The following is a 25,021-nucleotide window of genomic DNA, read 5'->3' on the forward strand; positions in this document are numbered from 1 at the left end:
CTCCTGAATTGTACTTCCCTTGTCCATACTTCCTCTCGCGGTTGTCTATCTGCTGCTGCTTCCCTTCAATCATAAGAGCTCTATCTACCAACTCCTGGTAGTTGTTGAAGGTTGCCACCATCAACTGCATGCTCAGCTCATCATTCAGTCCTTCGAGAAACTTCTCCTGCTTAGCTTCATCTGTAGCGACGCCACCTGGGGCATAACGTGCTAACTTACTAAACTCATCCACATACTGGCCCACTGTGTGTCCTCCTTGGCGCAAGTTGCGAAATTCGCGCTTCTTCATGGCCATAGCTCCTGCTGAAACATGGGCAGTGCGGAAAGCCTGCTGAAAATGATCCCATGTAACAGTGTCAATGGGGTAAGTGGCTGTGAAATTCTCCCACCATGATGTTGCGGGTCCATCAAGCTGATGTGCGACAAAATGCACTCTCTCCGCATCTGTGCATCCTGCAATGGTCAACTCCCTTCCAATCTTGCGGAGCCAATCATCTGCAAAAATCGGCTCGGTGCTACTAGAGAACACCGGTGGATTCAGCCTTAGGAAACAGGCTAAGTGATCAATAGGTGGTGGTGGTGGTGGTGGGTTGTTGTTGTTGTTGTTGTTGTTGTTATTGCTGTTCCCTTGGTTCTGATTCTAGACTAGTAGTTGCATCAAGGTATTTTGCTGCTAGATCAACTAGGTGAGCTCCAGTGGGAAAGCAAATCCATTGTCACGTCTCGGAGGCATCTGATGGGTTTAGAAAAGATGAGAAAACAGAATAGAATGAGGTCTAAAGGGAATACACTGCCCATGTGCACATGAGACAAACACAATCATATCACTTCAATCAATTCAAACAAGGGCATACAATCAGTCTAACTATCGTTACAAAAGTGCTCGTACTATGCTATATACATGGGGAAATACTACTACTGATGTGGTGGTCGACTAGAAGTTTTAATTAGTGGAAGACTCCATGATATCAGCTCCAGCTTCATCAACCTAGTCATCATCGCTATCGTCGGGATTCGAGTCGGTGTTGTCGATGATGATGTAGTCCTCCGAACAAATGTCCTTGGAATCATCGTCATCTCCTCCAGGCGCAGGATCTCCCATGAATAGTCCTAGCTTCCTTGTCAGATTGTCATTCTTCTCCACGAGTATCATCATTTACTCCTCATATCTATCACGTGTAGACTTGAGTTCTTCCTCCAGCTCCATGATCCTGGTCATAGCCTTCTTCAGGTCTATCATGCATGCGCACATCTAGTTCTCCTGGTGACGAATGTGTTGGTTTAACTCCTGGATGAAAGCTGCAATGGACATGTCCCTCCTGGTGCTGATCATCTCCCATTGCTCATCTCGGCGCCCACATATCTGGTAGATAGTATCCTTGAGATCCTTGTGGTAAACTTCTCCAATGCATCCCATGGTGATGTGGGCTACCATGCTCTTTCCTACACTCCAGGTTGGTGCATCAAAGGAAAACTCTATGGGCTCAGTGACTGGCATGAACGTCCTTCCTGGAACTTGAACTCGAATCATCCAACACTCCTATTCTTGTAAAGTGGCGATGTAGGTCCCGGTGAAGCTTGGTATTCCAATGTTCAGGTACCTAGTAACTTCCTTCAAGTGTAGTCCAAAAGGGGTGTCCTCAGCCGGTTGTGTAAACTTGTTCCTTGCATCCGCCATCCTATAGAGTAGAAAAGGAGAGGAGTCAGAAATGAGAAGAGAGTAGTGACCTATGGTTTTAGCTTAGTGGTCGTGTCCTACAGTCAGCGTGGGCTCTGATACCATCTTGTAGCGACTAGACCTCAAACAGTCTAGTCTCTATGCATCAGTGTTATCCCTGGATCGGTAATGCTGACACACAAAGTACTTGAGGATTTATAACACAGTTTCAATCACACACTTATTACATCGAATGTATCAAAAGAGAACTTATTACAGTAATATGGCTTAAGGCCATCTAAAAACGATAACAGTGGAAGGCTTGGAAGATAAAGTGAGTCTATCAAACTCCAACGGCATAGCTGAGTGAACGACATCGACCTATGGCACCTTACTCGTCATCTAAAAAGTCTGCAACATGAAATGTTGCAGCCCAAAATGGGTCAGCACATGGAATATGCTGGCAATGTAACACATAGAGTAATGAATAGAATGAATGCTATCACTACATGCATATATGGCTGGTGGAAAGCTCTATGGTTACAGTTTTTCCATAAAGCCAATTTTTTCCTACAACAAAGGAATAAATTTTATTTAACTATCATGGTGGTTGATAAACATTGAGAAGGTTCCTCCAACTCAATCCCAATTAAGCATCATCATTAAACCCAACAAATTAATTTAGAGTGATGAGATTAACATGATAATCCAAGAACCAGATACTCAAGATGTCCATAACCGGGGACATGGCTAACCATGATTAGTTTATACACTATGGAGAGGTTTGCACACTTTTCCACACAAGACTCGAACACATCCATGATCGGAGGATCGAGACATAGCCTTTCTGAAGCATTAACTCCCTACTCTAGGTAGACAGTACCACCTACAACCCACTACATCTACTAGTCTACCTCTTCAAGAGCTTCACGAAACTTACTCAACTATGCCAGAGCCCATATTGGCTTGTGGATGCACATGGAAGTTTCCGGCATGAATAATCTTATGATCCCTTTGAGCTTGGGTGGCGAACCGTAGGATGATCACACGGGTACTCCGGGATATCCTAGGACAACACTGGATTCTCCAGGTGCCCTAACAACCACTGGGTACTCCAGGGTGCCTCAACCAATCCACCTAGATGTTTATTTAAGTAGCCACCTTAAGTTAACCATTAATTAACAATACTCACATCTGTCATGGATACACTCACCCAATCCATGTCTACGACCATAGCATAGCAATATAAGCATAACGTAGAAGTAACTCCCAAAGGTTTGATAATAAAAGGGCAATAGGTTCTACCTCATCATCTACTTCCCAGACCCACATGTTATTCAGATCCTAACCATGCAATGTTTGAGGGTTGATACTAATGCATGAAAACTGGGTAGTAAAGAGATATGATCAAAGTGTTACTTGCCTTGTTGATGATCCGCAAAACCTATAGACTCGTAGTAGCACACTTCGCACTCTGGGTACTCTGTCGCAAACAAACAGTAACATACATAAGCACTCAAACTAGAAGCATGGGTAAAACTCAAATAAAAGATCTAACTAGAAAGTTCAACTGAAGAACTCCGGTTTGCAAAAAGAATCAAATCAAACGGAGCAACGAAACTCAAACTACGAAAGAAACAAGATTCATTTACTAATCTAGACTAAAATCAAATTGTAAAGTACTAAGATCTTGTTAAAGTTGATTAGACAGAAAGAGTGCTTCGAGACGAAGATCTGGGCGCTTGAATCACCTGATTCGGATAAACGAGTGAAAAGATAAAATAAAACGAAGATCAGGGTAGAAATCACGATCGAAAATAATCGCGGAAAAAACCCTGGAAAATAAAACGCGACGAACAGGCTAACGAACGAACGTTCACTGTCTGCGGCTACCAGACAAACAACATTCATTAAAACGAACATACGGACGAACGTCCGCTATTTAACTAAACCGGAAAAAACTGAACCGATCTAAAAATGGTTCTAGGGTTTAAAAAAAACGATCAGTTTTTCCGGGAAAAACCGTACAGCGGCGACGACTACCTCAGCGGTCGCGGGATCGGCGGCGGCGGCGGCGGCTCCGGCAACGGTGGGCGGCGATGGCGGGACGGGGCGGCGACGACGCGAAGGGGTGGCGGCGGCGGCTACGCGCGGCGGCTGCGGAAGGCGGCGGCGGCGACGAGTGGCAGCGATGGCTAGGGTTTCAGCAGGGCGGGCTGGCGGGCTAGCATCGGCGGGGCCTCGACCTTTAAAGGTCGGCCGGACGAAGTCCGGGTCGGGCACGGCCCGACTAAGTCGGTTCCACTTTTTTTTTATTAAATCCTGACGCAGAAAAACTAATAAAAGAAATACCAAACGGAGTCCAAAAATCCTGAAATAAATTTTCATGGTCCTCTAATAATATTGCGGACAAAGTGAACATTTATTTGGGCCTCTAGTGTAATTTTGAAAAACGCATTTTTTCCTAATTCAAATAAAATAACAATAAATTTCCAAATAAAATTCTGATTTGATTTTATTATTTTTCCTCCAATATTTCTTTATTTTGGAGAAGTCATTTTATCCCCTCTCTTTTATTTTCATATTAGAAATATTCGAAGAGAAAAATAATTAAAATCAAATGATCCTCTTTTCAAAAATTGAAGAAAACTCATATGAAAATAACTAAATCCCCAACTCTCTCCATGGGTCCTTGAGTTGCTTAGAATTTCTAGGATCAACCAAAAATGCAATAAAATATGATATGCAATGATGACCTAATGTATAACATTCCAAATTGAAAATTTGGGATGTTACACTTCATGGACTTGCTTCAACATTCGGCGTTGTCACCGTTCTGGGAACTAGGGTACCCAGACCTGCTTGCCTGTGGCCCACAGCGTGGCTCCATCGACGGCCTTGTACGGCCCATCTTTAACCACAACAAGACAAGACCCTCGCGAGGGGCCAAGCCTTGCTAGGCGGACAATATCAATACCTCCCGAAGGAGCACCCCCCCCCTCAGGCAGCCTCCCGAGGAGCGGAGATTTCTATGCAAGGCCTCACCTCATGAGGCTGAAATGACATCAGCCATGACGACCAAGGCCAGGCACGCGCCAGCAGGCGCAGAGCAGCGGGTTTCCTCTTTGGTGCAAAGGAGGCAAGCGCAGGTGCGGATGAAAGTGCAACTAATCCCTGGGTGGTTTTGGTAATTCTTAACAACATATAGCTCATTGAACTAATGTTCTTTCAAGATGATCATTTCAGAAAGTTCATGTTTGGCATGGCATGGACTAGAGATGTGAACCCGTAAAAATGCTAAGGACATATATTGGCAACAAGCTCAGGACTCTACATTTTCATTTTAGTGATCCAAGATCACACTGAGTCCATAGGAAAGCCAATACTATTAAAAGGGGATGAGGTGTTGCTAAATGGCTTGCTTGCTCAAAATGCTTAGTGATATGCTCCAAAACCCTCAACCGCTTTCTCATTTCCACATATGTCCTAAACCTAGAAGTCAAACTCGACCCCACCGATTTGATCTATCCGGCGCCACCAAGTTCATTTAACATAGCCACTGCCACAAACCCTAATCACTTCGGTTTCACTTATAGGGATCCTTGTCTCATCGAGATGGGATTGCAAACTCTCTGTTTCGCTTCGTAACATTTCGGTCTCACCGAAATGAGTGATTGGTTCCACCGAGTTCGTAATTCAAACTCCATGTTTCCTTTTCGTAACGTTTGGTCCCACCGAAATGAGCGAATCGGTCCCATCGAGTTTGCCTAACCAACTCCCTGTGTGCCTATTACTGAAATCGGTCCCACCGAGTTCATGTGATCGGTCTCACCGATATTAAGTTATGCCCTAACCCTAGTGCATCGGTCCCACTGATTTGATCATGTCGGTCCCACCGAAAAGCCTAACGTTCACATTTTGAACTGAATCGGTCTGACCGAGTTCGGTCTCACCGAGTGTGGGAATCTATATATACCCCTCCACCCACTCTTCATTCGTGGAGAGAGCCATCAGAACGTGCCTACACTTCCACCATTCATTTTCTGAGAGGGAACCACCTACTCATGTGTTGAGACCAAGACATTCCATTCCAACCACAGGAATCTTGATCTCTAGCCTTCCCCGAGTTACTTTCCGCTCAAATCATCTTTCCACCATAGCCAAATCTGTGTGAGAGAGTTGAGTGTTGGGCAGACTATCATTTGAAGCACAAGAGCAAGGAGTTCATCATCAACACACCATCTATTACCTTTTGGAGAGTGGTGTCTCCTAGATTGGTTAGGTGTCACTTGGGAGCCTCCGTCAATATTGTGGAGTTGAACCAAGGAGTTTGTAAGGGCAAGAAAATCGCCTACTTCGTGAACATCTACCCAAGTGAGGCAAGTCCTTCATGGGCGATGGCCATGGTGGGATAGACAAGGTTGCTTCTTCATGGACCCTTCTGTCGGTGTTCCAGATATGAGGGTATCCAGAGTTGCCTGCCTGTGGCCCACCACGTGGCTCCATCAACGTCTTGGTACGGCCCAGCTTCGACATCAACAACTCAAGACCCTCGCGAGTGGCCAAGCCTCACGAGGTGGACGACGCCAAGACCCCTGTGGGGATTGGCATCTTCAGGCTGGCTCCCGAGGGGCGGACAGTTCTACACAAGGTTCACCTCACGAGGCTCAGTTGACGTGAGCCATGACGACCAAGGCCAGGCAGGCACCAGCGGGCGCAGAGCGCCAGTTTCCTCTTTGGTGCAAGGGAGGCAAGCCGCAGGCGTGGAGTCCCAAGGAACCAGCAAAAGGTTTCCATTCTGGTGCAACAAGACCAAGACCGCCAGGACGGCAAGACGGAGGTCATCACCGAGCCCACCGCAGTGTCATGACCAGGGGCTTTTTGCAGGCGAAAACCACTTTTGTCAGGATAAGTTGTACTACTTGTCCCCTTTCAAATGTGGCCGTTGTGGTATCCCTTCCCGCCAACATTTGGGAAGAGGACAAAGACCACTATAAATAGGACTTAGCCACCACCATAGAGGGGATCGGATCCATTCTCACCCGACCACCTCACCAGCTCTCTTGAGCTCAAGAACACCTCACCTCCTGAGGCCAGTTCATCCCCTGTATTAGTTCATCCTTAGCCCTTCGAGGCAATCCACCAAAACGTTGGAGTAGGGTGTTACACCGCAAGGTGGCCCGAACCAGGATAAACTGTTGTGTCCGTTTGTCTCTTCGAGCTCGACGCGCTAGGCTTAGGAGGATCACGAGTAGGCAGGCTGGGTAGGTTGAGGTCTCCGCACGCACCCTAGAGTTTGAACCTTTCAAGGGTTTGCCGAACCCGTAATCCGACATTTGGTGCGCCAGGTAGGGGTACGTCGGAGATCTTCTGCCCCGTCCGCCAAATCACGCCATCGGCTTCAATGGCGGGCGCTTCTCCATTGACTCGATTGATGCATGGCTTCTAAGAAGCGCCGGGGCTGCACTGTTTCACTCTCTCCCTGCGGCGGGTGGAGTGGCCACCCAAGTTCAGACCGTAGATGCCACCACGCTATGACGGCGCGGCGGATCCGGACGCCTTCCTCCATGCGTACGAAGAAGCAGTTTAGGCGGGCGGTGGAGATGACAAGGTGAAGGCCAACTCGCTCCCCATGGCCCTCGTAGGTGCACCGCGCGCCTGGTTGCTCAACCTGCCGGAGTCCTCCGTAGCCTCTTGGGAGGAGCTGTGTGGCCTCTTCGTCCCACGCTTCGCGGCACCGACGCCCCCCGTCGTTGTAGCTCTCCTAGGTGGCTCGCAGGCACGACCTTCCGACCGCCACATCAAGCAGTTCTACTGACAAGTGGCGCCCAGGCAGGCCCGGGGGCTCCTCCGGGCTGGGCGGCGCCCATGGCTTACCTCATCTTGGGCCCCAAGGATCATCCAGCCGCCACAACAGGAGCAAGTGCACTCCCGATGCTTTGCACCCCCACCATATGCAATGTGGCGGTCACCAAGACCCTCATCGACAGTGGAGCTAGCCTCAACATGCTCTCTGCAGAGACATTCGGCCTGCTGCACATGCCCCCTGGCCGGCTCCGCCCCACCAAGCCCTTCTCTGGGGTCGGCGGTGGCTCCACAGCCCCCTGGGGCAGATCCGCCTCCCCATCACCTTCGGGACCCGCAACCGCTACCACATCGAGCTCATCGACTTTGACATCGCCAGGATCGACATGCCATACAACGCCATCCTGGGGTACCCGGCCTTGGCCAAGTTCATGGCGGCGACTCACCCAGCTTACAACCTCATGAAGATGCCTGGCAGCAACGGTGTCCTCACGGTGGCAGGGGACACCAATGACACGCTACAGGCCCTCAAGCTCACCTTTAGGTCAGCGGCATCCGCGCTACCTGATGAGAAGGGGGGTCCTGGGGCCCTGGAAGCGGCGCCGGCCAAGAAGAAGCAATTGTTCTCCCAAGGCTAAGCCGAGACGAAACAAGTGCTGGTTAGTGAGGAGGGAACAACCAGCAACACCTTCACCATAGGGGCTGGTCTCCCTCAAGACCAAGAGAAAGCGTTGGTCAACTTATTGCGCGCCAACAAGTATGTATTCGCTTGGGAACACAAAGATCTGGCTGGGGTCCCGAGGGGAATAATTGAGCACCACCTGAAGGTATGCCCAAACGTGCGGCCAGTGAAGCAGAAGGCTCATCATCAGTCCACCAAGAAGCAGGCCTTCATCATCCAAGAAACCCGCAAGCTGCAAGACGCAGGGGTCATCAGGGAATTACGATACCCGGAGTGGCTGGTGAACCCCATCGTCATCCCCAAGAAAGGAGGGAAGGAGCGCATGTGTGTCGACTTCACCAACCTCAACAAGGCCTGCCCTCAAGATCCCTTTCTGCTTCCTCGCATTGACCAGATCATGGACTCCATCGCTGAGTGCGACCAATTGAGCTTCTTGGACGCCTTCTCAGGCTACCACCAGATCAAGATGGTCGTGCAATATGTGGAGAAGACGGCGTTCCTGCCCCCTGCGGGGTGTACTGCTACACCTGCATTCCCTTTGGGCTGCGCAATGCCGGGGTTACCTTCCAGCGGCTGATGCATATCGCCCTGGGCACGCAGCTCGGGAGAAACATAGAGGCCTATGTTGATGACATAGTTGTGAAGTATCGGGAGGCCAGAACCCTGATAGCAGATCTGGAGGAGACGTTTGCCAGCTTGCGCAAGGTGGATCTTCGGCTCAATCCCGAGAAGTGTGTATTCGGGGTTCCCTCTGGCAAGCTGCTGGGCTTCCTCGTGTCACATAGAGGGATCGAGGCCAATCCGGAGAAAGTTAAGGCAATAGAAGACATGAGCCCCCCGCAGACCCTGAGGGAGATGCAAAAGCTGGCGGGCTACGTAACCTCGCTTGGGCGCTTATCTCCAAGCTAGGAGAGTGCGCCCTCCTGTTCTTCAAGCTGATGAAAAGGAAGGAGCCATTCGAGTGGACCCCGGAGGCAGACGCAGCCTTTCAAGACCTCAAGAGATACCTGACCAGCCTGCCAGTGATGGTGGCACCGTGCCCTCTCGAGCCCTTGGTGCTTTATTTGGCAGCCACCCCTCACTCAGCCAGCTCCAACCTGGTGGCGCTAAGGAAGGAGCGCCCGTCCAAGGACCCTCGGCAGGACGCACAACCACCAAGAAAGGCGCAGCACCCTCAGGGCAACACGCCTGGGGCCTCGGCCAACCCAGTGGTCAATGTCCCTCCCAAGGATGCGATTGACCCCACGGCTGGGGGGCTCCTGAGGACGGACCTCGCGAAGCTACCGAAGACTCGCGTCCTCAAGAGGAACACGACTTCACTGATGCATCTCCCCTCATCGAGCACCTTGTCTACTTTTTCAGCATGGTGTTGAGGGAGGCACGGGCGCGCTACCCCATGCCTCAGAAACTCTTGCTCGCGCTCCTCGTTGCCTCCCGAAAGCTCCACCACTACTTCCAAGGCCACCCCATCAAAGTCGTTTCGGCATACCCACTGGAGAGGGTGCTCCAGAGCCTGAAGGCCGCCGGGTGAGTTGCAGAATGGAACATCGAGCTTCAGCCGTTCCATCTCGAGTTCAGCACGACCAGGGTCATCAAGGGCGCGGCCCTTGCCGACTTCGTGGCCGAGTGGACTGACCTCCCCGACCACGCGTTGGGTGAGGATTGCTCCCTCTTACCTGGGGATGAGGAACCAGACGGGTGGATCATGTACTTTGACGGAGCGTTCGCATGACAAGGCGCAGGAGCAGGGGTCGTCCTCATCTCACCCACCAAGGACAATCTCTGCTATGCGGTACAACTCTGCTTCTAGTAGGGCGAGAAGGTCTCCAACAACATCATGGAATCCGAGGGCTTGCTCGCCGGTCTCAGGGCCGCGGCGGCACTGGGGGTGAAGTGCCTTACCATCAAGGGCGATTCTCAGCTCATTGTCAACTTCTCCAACAAGGAGTACACACCCAAGGACGAGCACATGGAGGCATACATAGAAGAGGTATGCAAGATGGAGAAGCGGTTCTTGGGCTTGGAACTGCAACACGTGCCGCGAGGGACGAACAAGGAGGCGGGTGATATTGCCAAGAGAGCATCCCAAAGGCTCCCCCAGGAGCCTGGGGTGTTTGAGGAGCGACTCTTCAAGCCATCTGCGGTTCCCCCATCGCGGCTCCAGCACCGCCTCAAGAGGACCTGCCTCAGGCGCCTGTGACTGGCGCCCCAGCATGCGGCCATCCGACAGTGGGCCGCCTACTGCTGGCGCTCGAGCCTCAGGAGGGGTGCTGGACTAAAGAGTTCAAGGCGTACCTACTTTAGGAGACCTTGCCAGAGAAGGAAGAGGATGCCGAGCGCGTGGCTCATCAAGCCATGGCATACTGCATCCAAGATGGTGAGTTATATCGCAAGAGGCCTAATGACATTTCATTGTGATGCATCTCCAGGGAGCAGGGACTTGAGCTACTAGCGAACATGCATGGTGGGGACTGCGGGCATCATTCCTCATCTCGCACTGGTGGGCAAGGCGTTCCACGGTGGCTTCTACTGGCCCACTTCGCTCAACAACGCCACAGAGCTGGTGCGTTCCTGTGAAGAGTGCCAGTTCCACGCCAAGCAGATTCACTAGCCTGCGCAGGGCCTCCAGACAATCCCGCTCACATGGTCGTTCGCGGTCTGGAGGCTGGACATCTTGGGGTCGTTCCCTCGAGTGCCAGGGGGCTACCGATACCTCTACGTTGCCATCGACAAATTCACCAAGTGGGTGGAGGTAGAAGCCGTGTGCACTATCCCAGCTAGATTGGTTGTCAAGTTCATCAAGGGCATCGTGAGCCAATTTTGGGTTCCTAACCGCCTCATCACCGACAATGGCTCGCAACCTTTTCAACATACTGTCCTAACCTTGGAATGCAGATATGCTATGCCTAAGTGGCACACCCCCGTATCAACGGCCAGGACGAGCGGGCCAATGCAGAAGTCCTGAGGGGCGTCAAGACAAGAACCTTCAAGAAGAAGCTCGAGGCATACGGCAGGGGCTAGCTCAATGAGCTACAGTCCGTGATGTGGTCCATCTGCACCACCGCGACCAAGCCAACGGGAGAGACGCCATTCTTCCTCGTCTCTGGAGCAGAGGCGGTTGTCCCACACGAGGTCAAGCATCGGTCCACACGGGTCCTAGCATTCGACGAGGTGCGTCAGGACGCCACGCGGGGGATGGATCTTGTGCTAGGGGAGGAATGCCACCATCAAGCCTCACTTCGGGCGGCAACGAACCAGCACGCGCTGTGGAGGTATCACTGCTGTAGCATCCGCTCCAGGACGTTAGAGTTGGGCAACCTCGTCCTAAGGCGGGTGCTCTCTGGGGAAGGGCTGCACAAGCTCTCTCCCATGTGGGAGGGCCCGTTTAGGATTGCCCGTGTCTCCAGGCCTGGCGCCGCGTGCCTGGAGACACAAGACAGGGTCCCCATCCAGAACGCCTGGAACATCCAGCACCTCCGGAAGTTCTACCCTTCAAGAAAGGCTCTGGCTTGTGAAGCAAGGCTCCGGCCTGTGAAGGTCTCCGCTCATGACACTCTCACATAATAATGAGTGGGCCTGTACATGCCCCGGAGTTTCCTGAGAGTCGCCATGGGGCCTCATGGGGGCTCCCTCCCACGTCTTAGTGGCAGCACTTAGCTCCACGCTGGTGAGAAGACTATATTAGGTGCCGGACGCGTCTGTTCATTTGCTTTCCGAAGTTGCCTGCAGTTTTTAGTAATCATTCAGTGGATTTGGTACTTTCGTGTTTTGGTTCGCCGATTTAATTTCTTCTCATCCTGCTCGGCTGTTTTTGGCCTGAGGACAGGAGAGAGGTGGCAGTTGCCCGTCACTCTCTCGCGCGCGCCTCGCGCGTGGGGGATAGGCAGGTGTGTGCGCCTTGGGCCTACCCTGGCACGCGCACACCGCTCTGAACCCCGCTGCCCTGGTCCTCCGGCTTTGTCATCACGAGGAGCCTCAATCAAGCTCATAGGCATCAGCACCCCTCATATCTGTGTCCCCCGGGCAGCGCGACGCGGTGCATTAAGTTAGATCTAATCTAAGACAAGGGGCTCACATAAGGAGGAGTGAGGTGCTCGTCAGTGTTCCTTTTCCTTTAAAAGCAGTCCTGCGGTGGTTCCGCTGTCACATCCCTAGCTTCTGGCAATGCACTAGGCTAGCTTCATGTGTGCATCGTGTTTATTTTTGGAAGAAACTTGAAATGGGGATTGCCTAAGCCCTAGCATCAAAGGAATTAACTAGGTTCAACCAAAATATTTCCAGTAAATCCGAATGGCTTTCAAAAATGTTCATCATTCTTGGATAATGCTGGAAACAGTAACCAGAGGTGATGCACATTTTTCCACGACATATTTGGGCTCTGGATTAAATCATACTCTATTTGCATTTGGGCATTTAAATGCTATGAAATATTTAAAATGCCCAAATAATCATAAGCTAAAATGTTTACTGTTGGATATATTCTAAACAGTAGCCATGATTAGTTTCATGATTTTTGGAAGTGTTTAGGTATTTTTAGTAAAGCCACAAAGTTTACAGAAAAATAGAAAAACAGAAATAAAAGAGAGAGAGAAACTAACTTGGGCCAACTCACCCGTGTAGACCACCTGGCGGCCCAAGTGGCTAGCCCAGCCCACCAGCGCCCCCTTGTCATCTTCCTCCTCTGCTAGGAGGACAACCAGGTGCGTGGCGAGCGCCGATGCTGCTCTGGCCACTTCCTACTTCCTCCCTGGGCTTTCTAGTTACGCCACGGAGACGCCCCGTGGCCCCTCGCTCCTCTCCCTCACTCGCTGCACTATCTTCCCTCCCCTGGCTCTCTCCCTTGAGCTCACCCGAGCGTAGGCGTCGCCACCGACCAGCGCTCACGCGGCCACAGCCATCCCCATGCCTCTCCGACATGCCCCCGAGCTCCGCCGTTCCGCCCTTGTCCTCTCCTTTTTCTCACGCGACCAGAAGAGCCCCGACGCGTCGTCCCCGCCCCCTTCTTCCTCCTTCAGCCACGGAGATCATCGGCGACTTTCCGCCATCACCAAGCCGCCCCCGAGCACGCTGAGATCACTGACGACCTCACCGTGAGCTCCTCTACCCAACCCCTCTCTCCCCACCGTCGATTTCTCCTCTAGCCTCACCAACCACCGCGGCCGAAGCTCGCCGCCGCCGTGCCTCGTCGCCGTCATGGCTAGAGCCAATGTGGCTCGAAGCCAAGCACACTGTTGTGCTCAGTGCAGCTCCAGTAGCCCGTAGCAGCCACCAGATCCTTCTCCCATGCACCGGAGCACCGAACCCGTCGTTGACCAAACTCCGGCCGCCGCCGTGAGCTTGTTTCTGACAAGCTCTGGTCACCCCGCGACCTGCCGCTGCCTCTGCTAGATGCGCGGGCGCAAGGCCTATGCCTTGGTACCCTCAGCAAGCCAAACTGCCAGCCATAGCGTGTTTCCGAGCCGCGCTACCATCGTTTTGGTCGCCGCCGGTGAGGTTCCGGTGACGCTGACATGGCACCATTAGTTTAGGTACTAATCGTGTTTAGTTAGTGTCCCGTGTCGATGACATACGGGCCCCACTGCCTAATTAACCTAGTTTAGCTCTTGTTTAGTTTAAACTAACCCCACGGGCCCCACAGGTCAGTTTGAGCTGGCCACGTCACACCTTGACTGACCCCACACGTCAAAGTTGACTTGCTGACGTGATTGTTGACCTGGCCCCACCTGTCTATGACACTAACCAGCATCGTGTAACTGACCAGTGGACCCAACTGGTCAGGTTTGACCCAGGGAGCCCTGTTGACCCTGCTGATGTCATCCTGACGCAATGCTGATGCAGTAAGTCATTATCTGGATTTAATTTAATTCAGAAAATTCCAGAAAATGCCCGAAACTTCTAAAATTCATAGAAATTCAACCATAACTCCAAATGAAACAAATTATATATGAAAAATGATCAGAAAAATCCAATCTATCCATCTGTACTAGTTTCATGCATGATAGAACAACTTATGACTACTGTCTAGTACAAATCATATGAATGGCATTTAAATAACCACATGTGGAGTTTGAATTTGAATCTTGGATTCAAACCAACTTCATTTAACTTGTTGCTAGTTGCATTAGATCAAACCATAGCATATTGCCATGTCATGATCATGCATCATATTGTGCATTGCATTGATTGTGTTCTTCCTTATTTGCCGGTATTTGTCCCCTCTTGATAGACGTGTTCCGACAATGAGTTCGATGACACCGATGAAGAGCTATATCATCTTTAGAAGTGCCAAGCAAGCAAAAACCCCTTGTTCATTCCGATACATTCCCACTCTCTCGCTCCTGCTCTCTTTTACTGCGTTAGGACAACAACGACTCACGTGTTACTTGCTGCGGTAGTTGAACCACCTTTTCCTCTGCATGACCTGTCATTGCCACAATAAATAGATGAAACCCACTAGCATGAGTAGTAGTTATTTGAGCCCTGATGTGCCTACTCATTCATGTTTGTTGTCATGCCTGCTACTACTTAGAGTTGAGTCAGGTCTGGTTAATTGGGGATGAACTGGAATGTTGTGAACATGTCCTACTATGTGTGAGCTAAGTGTGTGAATACGACTTGGTAAAGGTAGTGGTTAGAGGCCATGTAGGAGTACATGGTGGGTTGTCTCATTGAAGCCGTCCTCAGGAACTGAGTTATGTGTTTGTCATCCATGAAAAGCTACTACCACTCATTGGGATCCTTAATTGACCCTCTCGGCTTCTTAATAACCCATGTCCTCTGTCCAGGAGTTGCAAGTAGTTTCTGGTGTTTGTAGTATGCTGGAGGTCATGGGCAGCGCTGACCCGAGGGGTGGGTTGTGATGCGGTAGGCACGTGTTCAGGTATGTCGGGCGCCCGTTTGGTGTCACGAAACCCTGTACTCATTGTTCGGGGCCGTATGTGGAAACCTCGACCGGACTCCTTGTGGATGGAACCTGAATAGGCGATAAACCTAGACTAGAGACTTGAGTGTTTAGGTAGGCCGTGGCCGACACCCTCGTTGGGCTTCCTCTTGAAGGTTGCCGAGTACATGTCGTGTAAACAACGGTAAGTGGTGAGAGCGTGTGTGAAGAAGTACACCCCTACAGGGTTAACATAATCTATTCGAATAGACGTGTCCGCAGTAAAGGACCTCTAGGTTGCCTATACAGTTCATAGACAAGTGAAAGTGGATACTCTAAAATACGCAAGATAATGTGAGTGTTATGGATGGCGTTCTCGTAGAGAGATGGGAGCGGATCCATAGTGGTGTATTGATATGGTGGATATGTGGACTTGTGTGCGCCACCTCAAAAGAGTTACTTGCAGTCGTAGTTCAGAATAGCCACCGAGTCAAAGCTGGCTTGCTGCAGTTAAACTCCACAACCCCCTTTGTTGATAATGATGCATATGTAGTTAGTTCTGATGTAAGTCTTGCTGGGTACATTTGTACTCATGTTTGCTTAATTTATGTGTTTGCAGAGGGACTTCAGTCTCGCTAGTAGTTCCGCCTGGACTTTGATGTTTAGCTTGTTACCTCAGCTACGATCTTGTGCCCTTGGCAGGATCTAGTCGATAGTCAGGCTTCTCAGCCGTTTTTCATTTGTAGATGTCTGTACTTAGACATGTTAAGCTTCCGCATGTGCTTTGCCTTGTATGCTCTTAATGTTGGGTCATGAGACCCATGTTTGTAATATCTCGTCCTCGGAGCCTATTGAATAAAATACTTGAGTTGTAGAGTCATGTTGTGATACCAAGTATGTATATGCACATATTGAGCATATTGTGTGTATGTTATTGAAATGCTTGGTATGTGTGGGATGTGACTATCTAGTTGTTTATCCTTGTTAGCCTCTCTTACTGGGAAATGACTCCTAGTGCTTCCACTGAACTATGGTAGCTTGCTACTGCTCCGGAACACTTAGGATGGTCGGTATGTGTCCTTCGTTCCTGTGTCTGTCCCTTCGGGGAAATGTCACGCGGTGTCTACCGGAGTCCTGTTAGCCTACTACAGCCCGGATTACCGGAGTCCTGCTAGCCCAGCTGCTACAGCCCGGATTCACTCGCTGATGACCGACATGTTTGTTGCTGGGTCATGTATGCATGTCCCTGTAAGTTAGCGCCACTTTGGGTTCACGACAAGCCATGTCAGCCTAGGTTCTTTGTCATATGGATGCTAGCGACACTATCATATACGTGAGCCAAAAGGCACAAACGGTCCCGGGCCTGGTAAGCCGACACCCGTGGGAATACCGTGTGTGAGGCCGCAAAGTGATATGAGATGTTACATGCTAGATCGGTGTGGCATAGGATCGGGGTCCTGACAGCTTTGGTATCGGAGCCTGACTGCCTGTAGGATTACCAAGCCAAACTGGTCGAAGTTGAGTCTAGAAATTCTCTAGTTATATAAGGGAATTGATTGTGGATGGGAACGTAATGCTCTTTTTACTCCTTATACATTATGCCTTCTGATCTGAGTCATCCTATCTTTCCTACGGGGTTAAGGAACTAGGCTTTCTCTTCTTTCTATCAGGATCACGTGTTACTAACCCGTAGACTTATAGGATTGATGGATTTAAGCCTTAGTTCAATTTCTACTACTTCCGTGTATTCATAGCTGGCCTCAGATTCTTGATATTGTGCTTCTGAGTGGTTATGCCACCATCTTTGCAGGATGTCTCAAATCCTTTGAGCATATACAACCGTTATGTTGTCCAAGTCATCCCAAGTTTCTAAATAATCTGATGCATTTGCAAATCCCTTCTTACTGTTCCGAAGTTACTTTGTGTCAGATCAACCACACTAATTAGTGTGTTGAGGTACTTCATTGCCTCGGCATTTATGTTGGAGCTATTATTATGACCCTAGGTGTCTAGAGTAATACCTAGTAATCTAGCCATGCTTTGTGTTTCCAGTGTAATGATTCTGGCCATCATTCTCGAATGCATCCCGTGATGCCACTTAGTTTAGTAGGCATTCTATCCTGGGTTTTTGAACCCGAGATTCACCCTACTTACTTCATGTTGATAGTGTTTGCTCGTTCCTTTAGGTTATTAGTAACCTTTGCATTAGTCCTCGAGGTCTGTGGTATCTCCTTCTTCCAAATACTATGAACCACTTACGGCAGAAGTTTGTTGGATCAAAAGCAGGAGTGCTCTCTATGAGTTCTCCATTCAATATCGTGACTCTGCCAGTCCTACCTTTCTGCATGGGTTATCCGGAAGAAACCTGTTGAACCTAGTTCGACATACTAATCTATGCATCCACAACTCAGAAAGTTATATGTTCCTTGAGTTGTCCCTCCTTAGTTGTCTTCTGGCCTCATCTATCAATTGATAGTCAAGAGTATGTATGTATTCGTTCATCAAAGCATTTTACTGTTGTGGTCCATCAAGCCATTATATTCGGAATGACTAGGAGAAACAAACTCCAGTACCTCATCCATATCCAGGATTGGGTCAAAGCAGTTGTAATCGGGAAATCAAAATGCCAATCCAGCTTTTGATTCTGCTCTACCTTGGAGTATTACCATCTTTACATCAAGGATATCATGGGAATTGCACACCATCCTATGAACTCTTGATACCGTGATACTTCTCGCCCTCATTATTCATTTCTCAGCTCCCCGTGTTGTTGTAACCAGAATGTCGACAAGTGAATCGTGATGTGTGAAATCAATACTCCTAGCAACTCCGTCGCTTGGCAGTTAATGGACATTACTATCATTCCTAGCATGTTGGTTATTGAATCAACACCCTAAGGTTGATTGTGCTACCTAGTCCTTATTTCTAGTGCACTCCTTGATCTTTGAGTTAGGATTGAATCCCTTGCTCTTTTGATCATATCGTCTTTCCCTAAAAAGCAAGATTGTTCTCGAGCTTAGTAACATACTGGTGGTTCGTGATCTTCCAAATGTCTTCTCGTAAGTATTACCAGGTTGACACGTGACCGCTATGTTGGGTCCGTGATCAAGTTGGGTTCTTGTAACCACCCCTTCTCCAAGAATCTGTGTTGGATATCCTGAGCTAGTTGGTTAATCTAAACAACAACTTGGAGAGTTGGAACATAAAAGCTTGTCCGACTTAGATCATTTTAGGGATATCTTGTATGTGTGTTGAAGAAAGATGGTATTTCCACCGATTGACCCTCGTGATCAGTTAATGGACCTATCATCTTATCCAATATTTGATTTGAGTATGGGCTATCATCAAATCAAATCAGAACCAACAATGTTTGTAATGTTGTCTTACTCGTGGTTTTTCCTCGAGCATACTCCATTCTATCTTTTGGTCTGAGCAATGCTATCACCGTGTTCACATAATTCTGGATCATTTATATGCAAACCTGGATGAATTGTTGTTGAGCCCATCAGCAACATTTCTATCTTCTCCATGATTCGTGTTGAACATCCAGCTAGTGTTGGAAACTTTTGAAAGCGTCTCTTCATACTAGCTCATGAAGCATATGTTTGGATGTAAGAAGTGATTTTCTCCAACCCATGTGCATCTGATGCAAGTTGCCACCGTGACCTCGAGAAGTCAATGTTGCTTCATCTGGAATCATCCCACGTTAGTCATTCATGTGCGAAGTATACATTGGTTTGTGAGACTAGCTACATTCATTCTATATGTATCCCTAGCACACCAAGCAACTGATTGATTTGTTCAAGGATAAAAAGTTCAAGTGCTAATCCTGAAGGGCCCAGACGAACATGCACAAGACTTCGTTATCGTAATGATGGATTCCAACCAGGACTCGGTAGTGTTTTATTATAAGACTACTATGTGGTCATGCTTGTCTGGGACAGCGTGTTCACATGTGTGTAGTAGAACCAGCTCATGTTTTGGAGCTTACTACCATGATCCATTTCCCGAGAATCTTGCAACGTTATCTTGTCGAATTGTGTTGCAAACTTTCATTTTTATTTCTAGACTTAATGAGTCTAGAATATCCTAACACCAACCAGATCTGAATCTCAGGTTGATATGATGGTTGGAACGTTTCCCAAGAACTACAGTATTGGTCTCTCTATAACCCGGTAAAGTGGATGTCGTGGCCAACACACCCAGCCGGAGGACCTAATATTGTAGTATCTGGATTGAGGAAGTTAGCCACCTCCCCATAAGGATTTAGTAGGATTTACTTCCTAGTTGTGCCTTATGGATTCTTATATTTCCGAAGTCCGACCTTTTACTTGATGTTCTAGATATCAAACCATATCTATGAATGGGATATGCTAGTGCATCAAGGAGAACATTAGAAGCGGAGTGCTAAATGTCTCTCGGTCGATCATCCAGATTTTGTTTCCTTGGCCTCGCTAAGGTGAAATCTGAGAAGGTGTTATCTTCCTTTGCATCTGCATCCTCCACCATTACTCATCATGGTAGTATGTTGTGTTGCCAGGATCCTTTGTCACAGATATTGGTAAAACCTTGATGAATATGGAAAGGCTCAAGTTCTTGAAAGCATGCACAAGCACTGGGTGCTATCATCGGCACTAACTGGGATTGCACCCAGATTTCCTCGATTATGCTATTACCTTCTCAACAGTGGAATCACTCTTGTCTGTTGGGTTTCTCCCCAGTTACTAGAATCATTCCCATCATTTGCATTTTTTTGCCATCTTGCACCGCCATTGTGCCATTCTACCTTGGGTCCCGTCCATTTTCGATGATAAGCAAAATCATCTTTGGCATTGTCTTCAACAAGGTAATCCACATCATCCATTCTAGTCTGGGTATGCCATTCCTTTGTACTCCGCCAAATGATTGTTGGTAATTTGCCTTAGGCTGGTATAAAGAGTTCCAACGATCTCCAAATCAAAAGTAATTCTTTTGCCACTTAAGGTAACGATTCTACGAGTCACCTCCTCTAAGATGTCTCGTTATGGTGTCATGGAAATCCAACTCCTCGCTACGTTGACAACCGTTCAACACCTTCTTAAGTGTGGACTTGTTGTCTACCTAGCAAGCCCTCGTCATCTGTTTCACTCCATCCCTTTGGATAGATGCTTCGTGTCGGCTCGAGAGATGTTTCTATGTCTCATTCCGCGAGTTGATCTTGTGATCATTAAGATGGTCCATCTATGTAGACATGTCTCATTTTTTGTCCTCGTGTTGGATGAAGATCTCGAAAGCAAAGACGTCAAGATCAATTTGAGTCAACAAATCAACAACCTAGAGGAGACAGTTGGATCATGAAGTTTGTGATGCTTAGTGTCCCCTTTGTCTTCTTACCTCATGTCTTGAATTTCGGGACGAGATTCTTGTTTAGTGGGGGTGAGTTGTCACATCCTTAGCTACTGGCAATGCACTAGGCTAGCTTCATGTGTGCATCATGTTTAACTTTGGAAGAAAATTGAAATGGGGATTGCCTAAGCCCTAGCATCAAAGGAATTAACTAGGTTCAACCAAAATATTTCCAGTAAATACAAATGGCTTTCAAAAATGTTCATCTTTCTTCGATAATGCTGGAAACAGTAACCAGAGGTGATGCACATTTTTCCATGACATATTTGGGCTCTGGATTAAATCACACTCTATTTGCATTTGGGCATTTAAATGCTATGAAATATTTAAAATGCCCAAATAATCATAAGCTAAAATGTTTGCTTTTGGATATATTCTAAACAGTAAGCCATGATTAGTTCATGATTTTTGGAAGTGTTTAGGTATTTTTAACAAAGCCACAAAGTTTATAGAAAAATAGAAAAACAGAAATAAAAGAGAGAGAGAGAGAGACTAACCTGGGCCAACTCACCTGTGCATCCCACCTGGCGGCCCAAGTGACCGGCCCAGCCCACCAGCGCCCCCTTGTCATCTTCCTCCTCTACCAGGAGGAGAAGTAGGTGTGTGGCGAGCGCCAACGCTGCTCTGGCCACCTCCTGCTTCCTCCCTGGGCTTTCTAGCGATGCCACGGAGACGCGCCGTGGCCCCTCGCTCCTCTCCCTCACTCGCTGCACCCTCTTACCTCCCTTGGCTCTCTCCCTTGAGCTCACCCAAGCGCAGCCGTCGCCGCCGACCAGCGCTCGCGCGGCCGCAGCCATCCCCAAGCCTCTCCGACATGCCCCCGAGCTCCGTTGTTCCGCCCTCGTCCTCTCCGTCATCTCACGTGACCAGAAGAGCCCCGACGTGCCGTCCCCGCCCCCTTATTCCTCCTTCGGCCATGAAGATCGCCAGCGACTTTCGGCCATCACCAAGCCGCCCCCGAGCATGCTGGGATCACCGACAACCTCACCGTGAGCTCCTCTACCCAACCCCTCTCTCCCCACCGTCGGGTTCCTCCTCTAGCCTCACCAACCACCGCGGCCGAAGCTCGCTGCCGCTGTGCCTCGTCGTAGTCGGGGCTAGAGGCACTATGGCTCGAAGCCAAGCACACCATTGCCCTCAACGCAGCTCCAGGAGCCCGTAGCGGCCACCAGCTGCTTCTCCCATGCATCGCAGCACCGAACCCGTCGTTGCCCCAACTTCGTCCGCCGCCGTGAGCTTGTTTCCGGCGAGCTCCGGTCAACCCGCAACCTGCCGCTGCCTCTGCTGGATGCGCGGGCGCAAGGGCTATGCCCTGGTACCCTCAGCAAGCCAAACCCCCGCCCATAGCGTGTTTCCCAGTCGCGCCGCCGGCGTTTTGGTCGCCACCGGCGAGGTTCCGGTGACGCTGACGTGGCACCATTAGTTTAGGTACTAATCGTGTTTAGTCAGTGCCCCGTGTCGATGACATACGGGCCCCATTGCCTAATTAACCTAGTTTAGCTCATGTTTAGTTTAAACTGACCCCAAGGGCCCCACAGGTCAGTTTGACATGGTCATATCACACGTTGACTGACCCCACACGTCAGAGTTGACTTGCTGACGTGTTTGTTGACCCAGCCCCACCTGTCAGCGACACTAACCAGCACTGTGTCACTGACCAGTGGACCCCACTGGTCAGGTTTGACTAGGGGCAGCCCTGTTGACCCTACTGATGTCACCCTAACGCAATGCTGACACAGTAAGTCATTTTCTGGATTTAATTTAATTCAGAAAATTCCAGAAAATGCCCAAAACTTCAAAAATTCATAGAAATTCAACCATAACTCCAAATGAAACAAGTTATATATGAAAAATGATCAGAAAAATCCAATATATCCATCTGTACTAGTTTCATGCATGATAGAACAACTTATGACTACTGTCTAGTACAAATCATATGAATGGCATTTAAATAGCAACATGTGGAGTTTGAATTTGAATCTTGGATTCAAACCAACTTCATTTAACTTGTTTCTAGTTGCATTAGCTCAAACCACAACATATTGCCATGTCATGATCATGCATCATATTATGCATTGCATTGATTGTGTTCTTCCTTATTTGTTGATATATGTCCCCTCTCGATAGACAAGTTCTGACGATGAGTTCGATGACACCGATGAAGAGTTATATCATCTTCAGAAGTGTCAGGCAAGCAAAACCCCCTTCGTCATTCTGATAAATTCCCACTCTCTCGCTCCTGCTCTCTTTTACTGCATTAGGACAACAACGACTCACGTGTTACTTGCTGCGGTAGTTGAACCCCTTTTCCTCTGCATGGCCTGTCATTGCCATACTAAAAAGATGAAACCCACTAGCATGAGTAGGAGTTGTTTGACCCCCGATGTGCCTACTCATTCATGTTTGTTGTCATGCCTGCTACTGCTTAGAGTTGAGTCAGGTCTGGTTCATCGGGGATGAACTGGAATGTTGTGAACATGTCCTACTGTGTGTGAGCTAAGTGTGTGAATACGATTTTGTAAAGGTAGAGGTGAGAGGCCATGTAGGATTACATGGTGGGTTGTCTCATTGAAGCCGTGCTCAGGAACTGAGTTCTGTGTTTGTGATCCTTGAACAGCTACTACCACTCATTGGGATCCTTAATTGACCATTTCGGCTTCTTAATCACCCCTATGCTCTGTCCAGGAGTTGCAATTAGTTTCTGGTGGTTGTAGTATGCTGGAGGCCGAGGGCAGCGCTGACCCGAGGGGTGGGTTGTGATGCGGTAGGCACGTGGTCTGGTATGCAGGGCGCCCGTTTGGTGTCGTGGAACCATGTACACATCATTCGGGGCCATATGTGGAAACCTCGGTCGGACTCCCTGCGGGTGGAACCTGAATAGGCGATAAACCTGGACTAGAGACTTGAGTGTTTAGGTAGGCTGTGGCCAACACCCTCGTTGGGCTTCCGCTTGAAGGTTGCCGAGTACATGTCATGTAAACGATGGCAAGTGGTGAGAGCGTGTGTGAAGAAGTACGCCCCTGCAGGGTTAACATAATCTATTTGAATAGCCGCGTCCGCGGTAAAGGACCTCTGGGTTGCCTATATAGTTCATAGACAAGTGAAAGTGGATACTCTAAAATACGCAAGATAAGCGTGAGTGTTATGGATGGCGTTCTCGTAGGGAGACGGGAGCGGGTCCATAGTGGTGTATTGATATGGTGGATATGTGGACTCGTGTGCGCCACCTCAAAAGAGTTACTTGCAGTCGTAGTTCAGAATAGCCACCGAATCAAAGCTGGCTTGCTGTAGTTAAACTCCACCACCCCCTTTGTTGATAATGATGCATAAGTAGTTAGTTTTGATGTAAGTCTTGCTGGGTACATTTGTACTCACGTTTGCTTAATTTATGTTTTTGCAGAGAGACTTCAGTCTCGCTAGTAGTTTCGTGTGGACTTCGACGTTTAGCTTGTTACCTCAGCTATGATCTTGTGCCCTTGGCCGGATGTGGTAGATAGTCAGGTTTCTCAGCCATTTTTCATTTGTAGATGTCTGTACTCAGACATGTTAAGCTTCCGCATGTGCTTTGCCTTGTATGCTCTGAATGTTGGGTCATGAGACCCATGTTTGTAATATCTTGCTCCTTGGAGCCTATTGAATAAAATACTTGAGTTGTAGAGTCATGTTGTGATGCCATGTTATATATGCACATATCGAGCATATTGTGTGTATATTATTGAAATGCTTGGTATGTGTGGGATCTGACTATTTAGTTGTTTATCCTTGGCAGCCTCTCTTATCGGGAAATGTCTCCTAGTTCTTGTGGTAGCTTGCTACTGCTCCAGAACTCTTAGGCTGGTCGGCATGTTTCCTTCTTTGTTCCTGTGTCTGTCCCTTCGGGCAAATGTCAAGCGTGTCTACCGGAGTCCTGTTAGCCTGCTACAGCCCGGATTACCGGAGTCCTGCTAGCCCAACTGCTACAGCCCGGATTCACTCACTGATGACCAACACGTTCGTTGCTGGGTCATGTATGCATGTCCCTGTAAGTTAGCACCACTTTGGGTTCATGACTAGCCATGGCAGCCCGGGTTCTTTGTCATATGGATGCTAGAGACACTATCATATACGTGAGCCAAAAGGCGCAAACGGTCCCGGGCCTGGTAAGGCGACACCCCTAGAATACCGTGCGTGAGGCCGCAAAGTGATATGAGGTGTTACATGCTAGATCGGTGTGGCATAGGATCTGGGTCCTGACATCTACAGTGGCTCTTAAGACCCCGAGGCGTCTCTCGAGGTCTGTGACCTCCAGCTCCCTAGGAAGGGGGCCTCGTTGAGTGCCAAAAGCCAAGTCCTCGCGAGGTGGAAAGCTGCTGTGCACACATCAAAGCTAAGTTTTCCTATCCTAGCTTACTCAGAGCACAAAAATTATAGCACAGGATCAAGATTGCAAGCATAGCATAAAGGGCATAACTGCCATAGTTCATTACACGCCCCGGCGGGGTACACCACCTTTTTTCGAATTACTGGAGAAAGGAAAGGCTAAACAAAGAAGACAGAGGGAATATGAACCCGGCACCAGTGACACATCCTAAAGCAGTGCCTCAAGGTGGCCCGGCGCTCCACCAGTTCCCCC

Source organism: Triticum dicoccoides, chromosome 2B (assembly GCF_002162155.2).
Source record: "Triticum dicoccoides isolate Atlit2015 ecotype Zavitan chromosome 2B, WEW_v2.0, whole genome shotgun sequence".
Lineage (NCBI taxonomy): Eukaryota > Viridiplantae > Streptophyta > Magnoliopsida > Poales > Poaceae > Triticum > Triticum dicoccoides.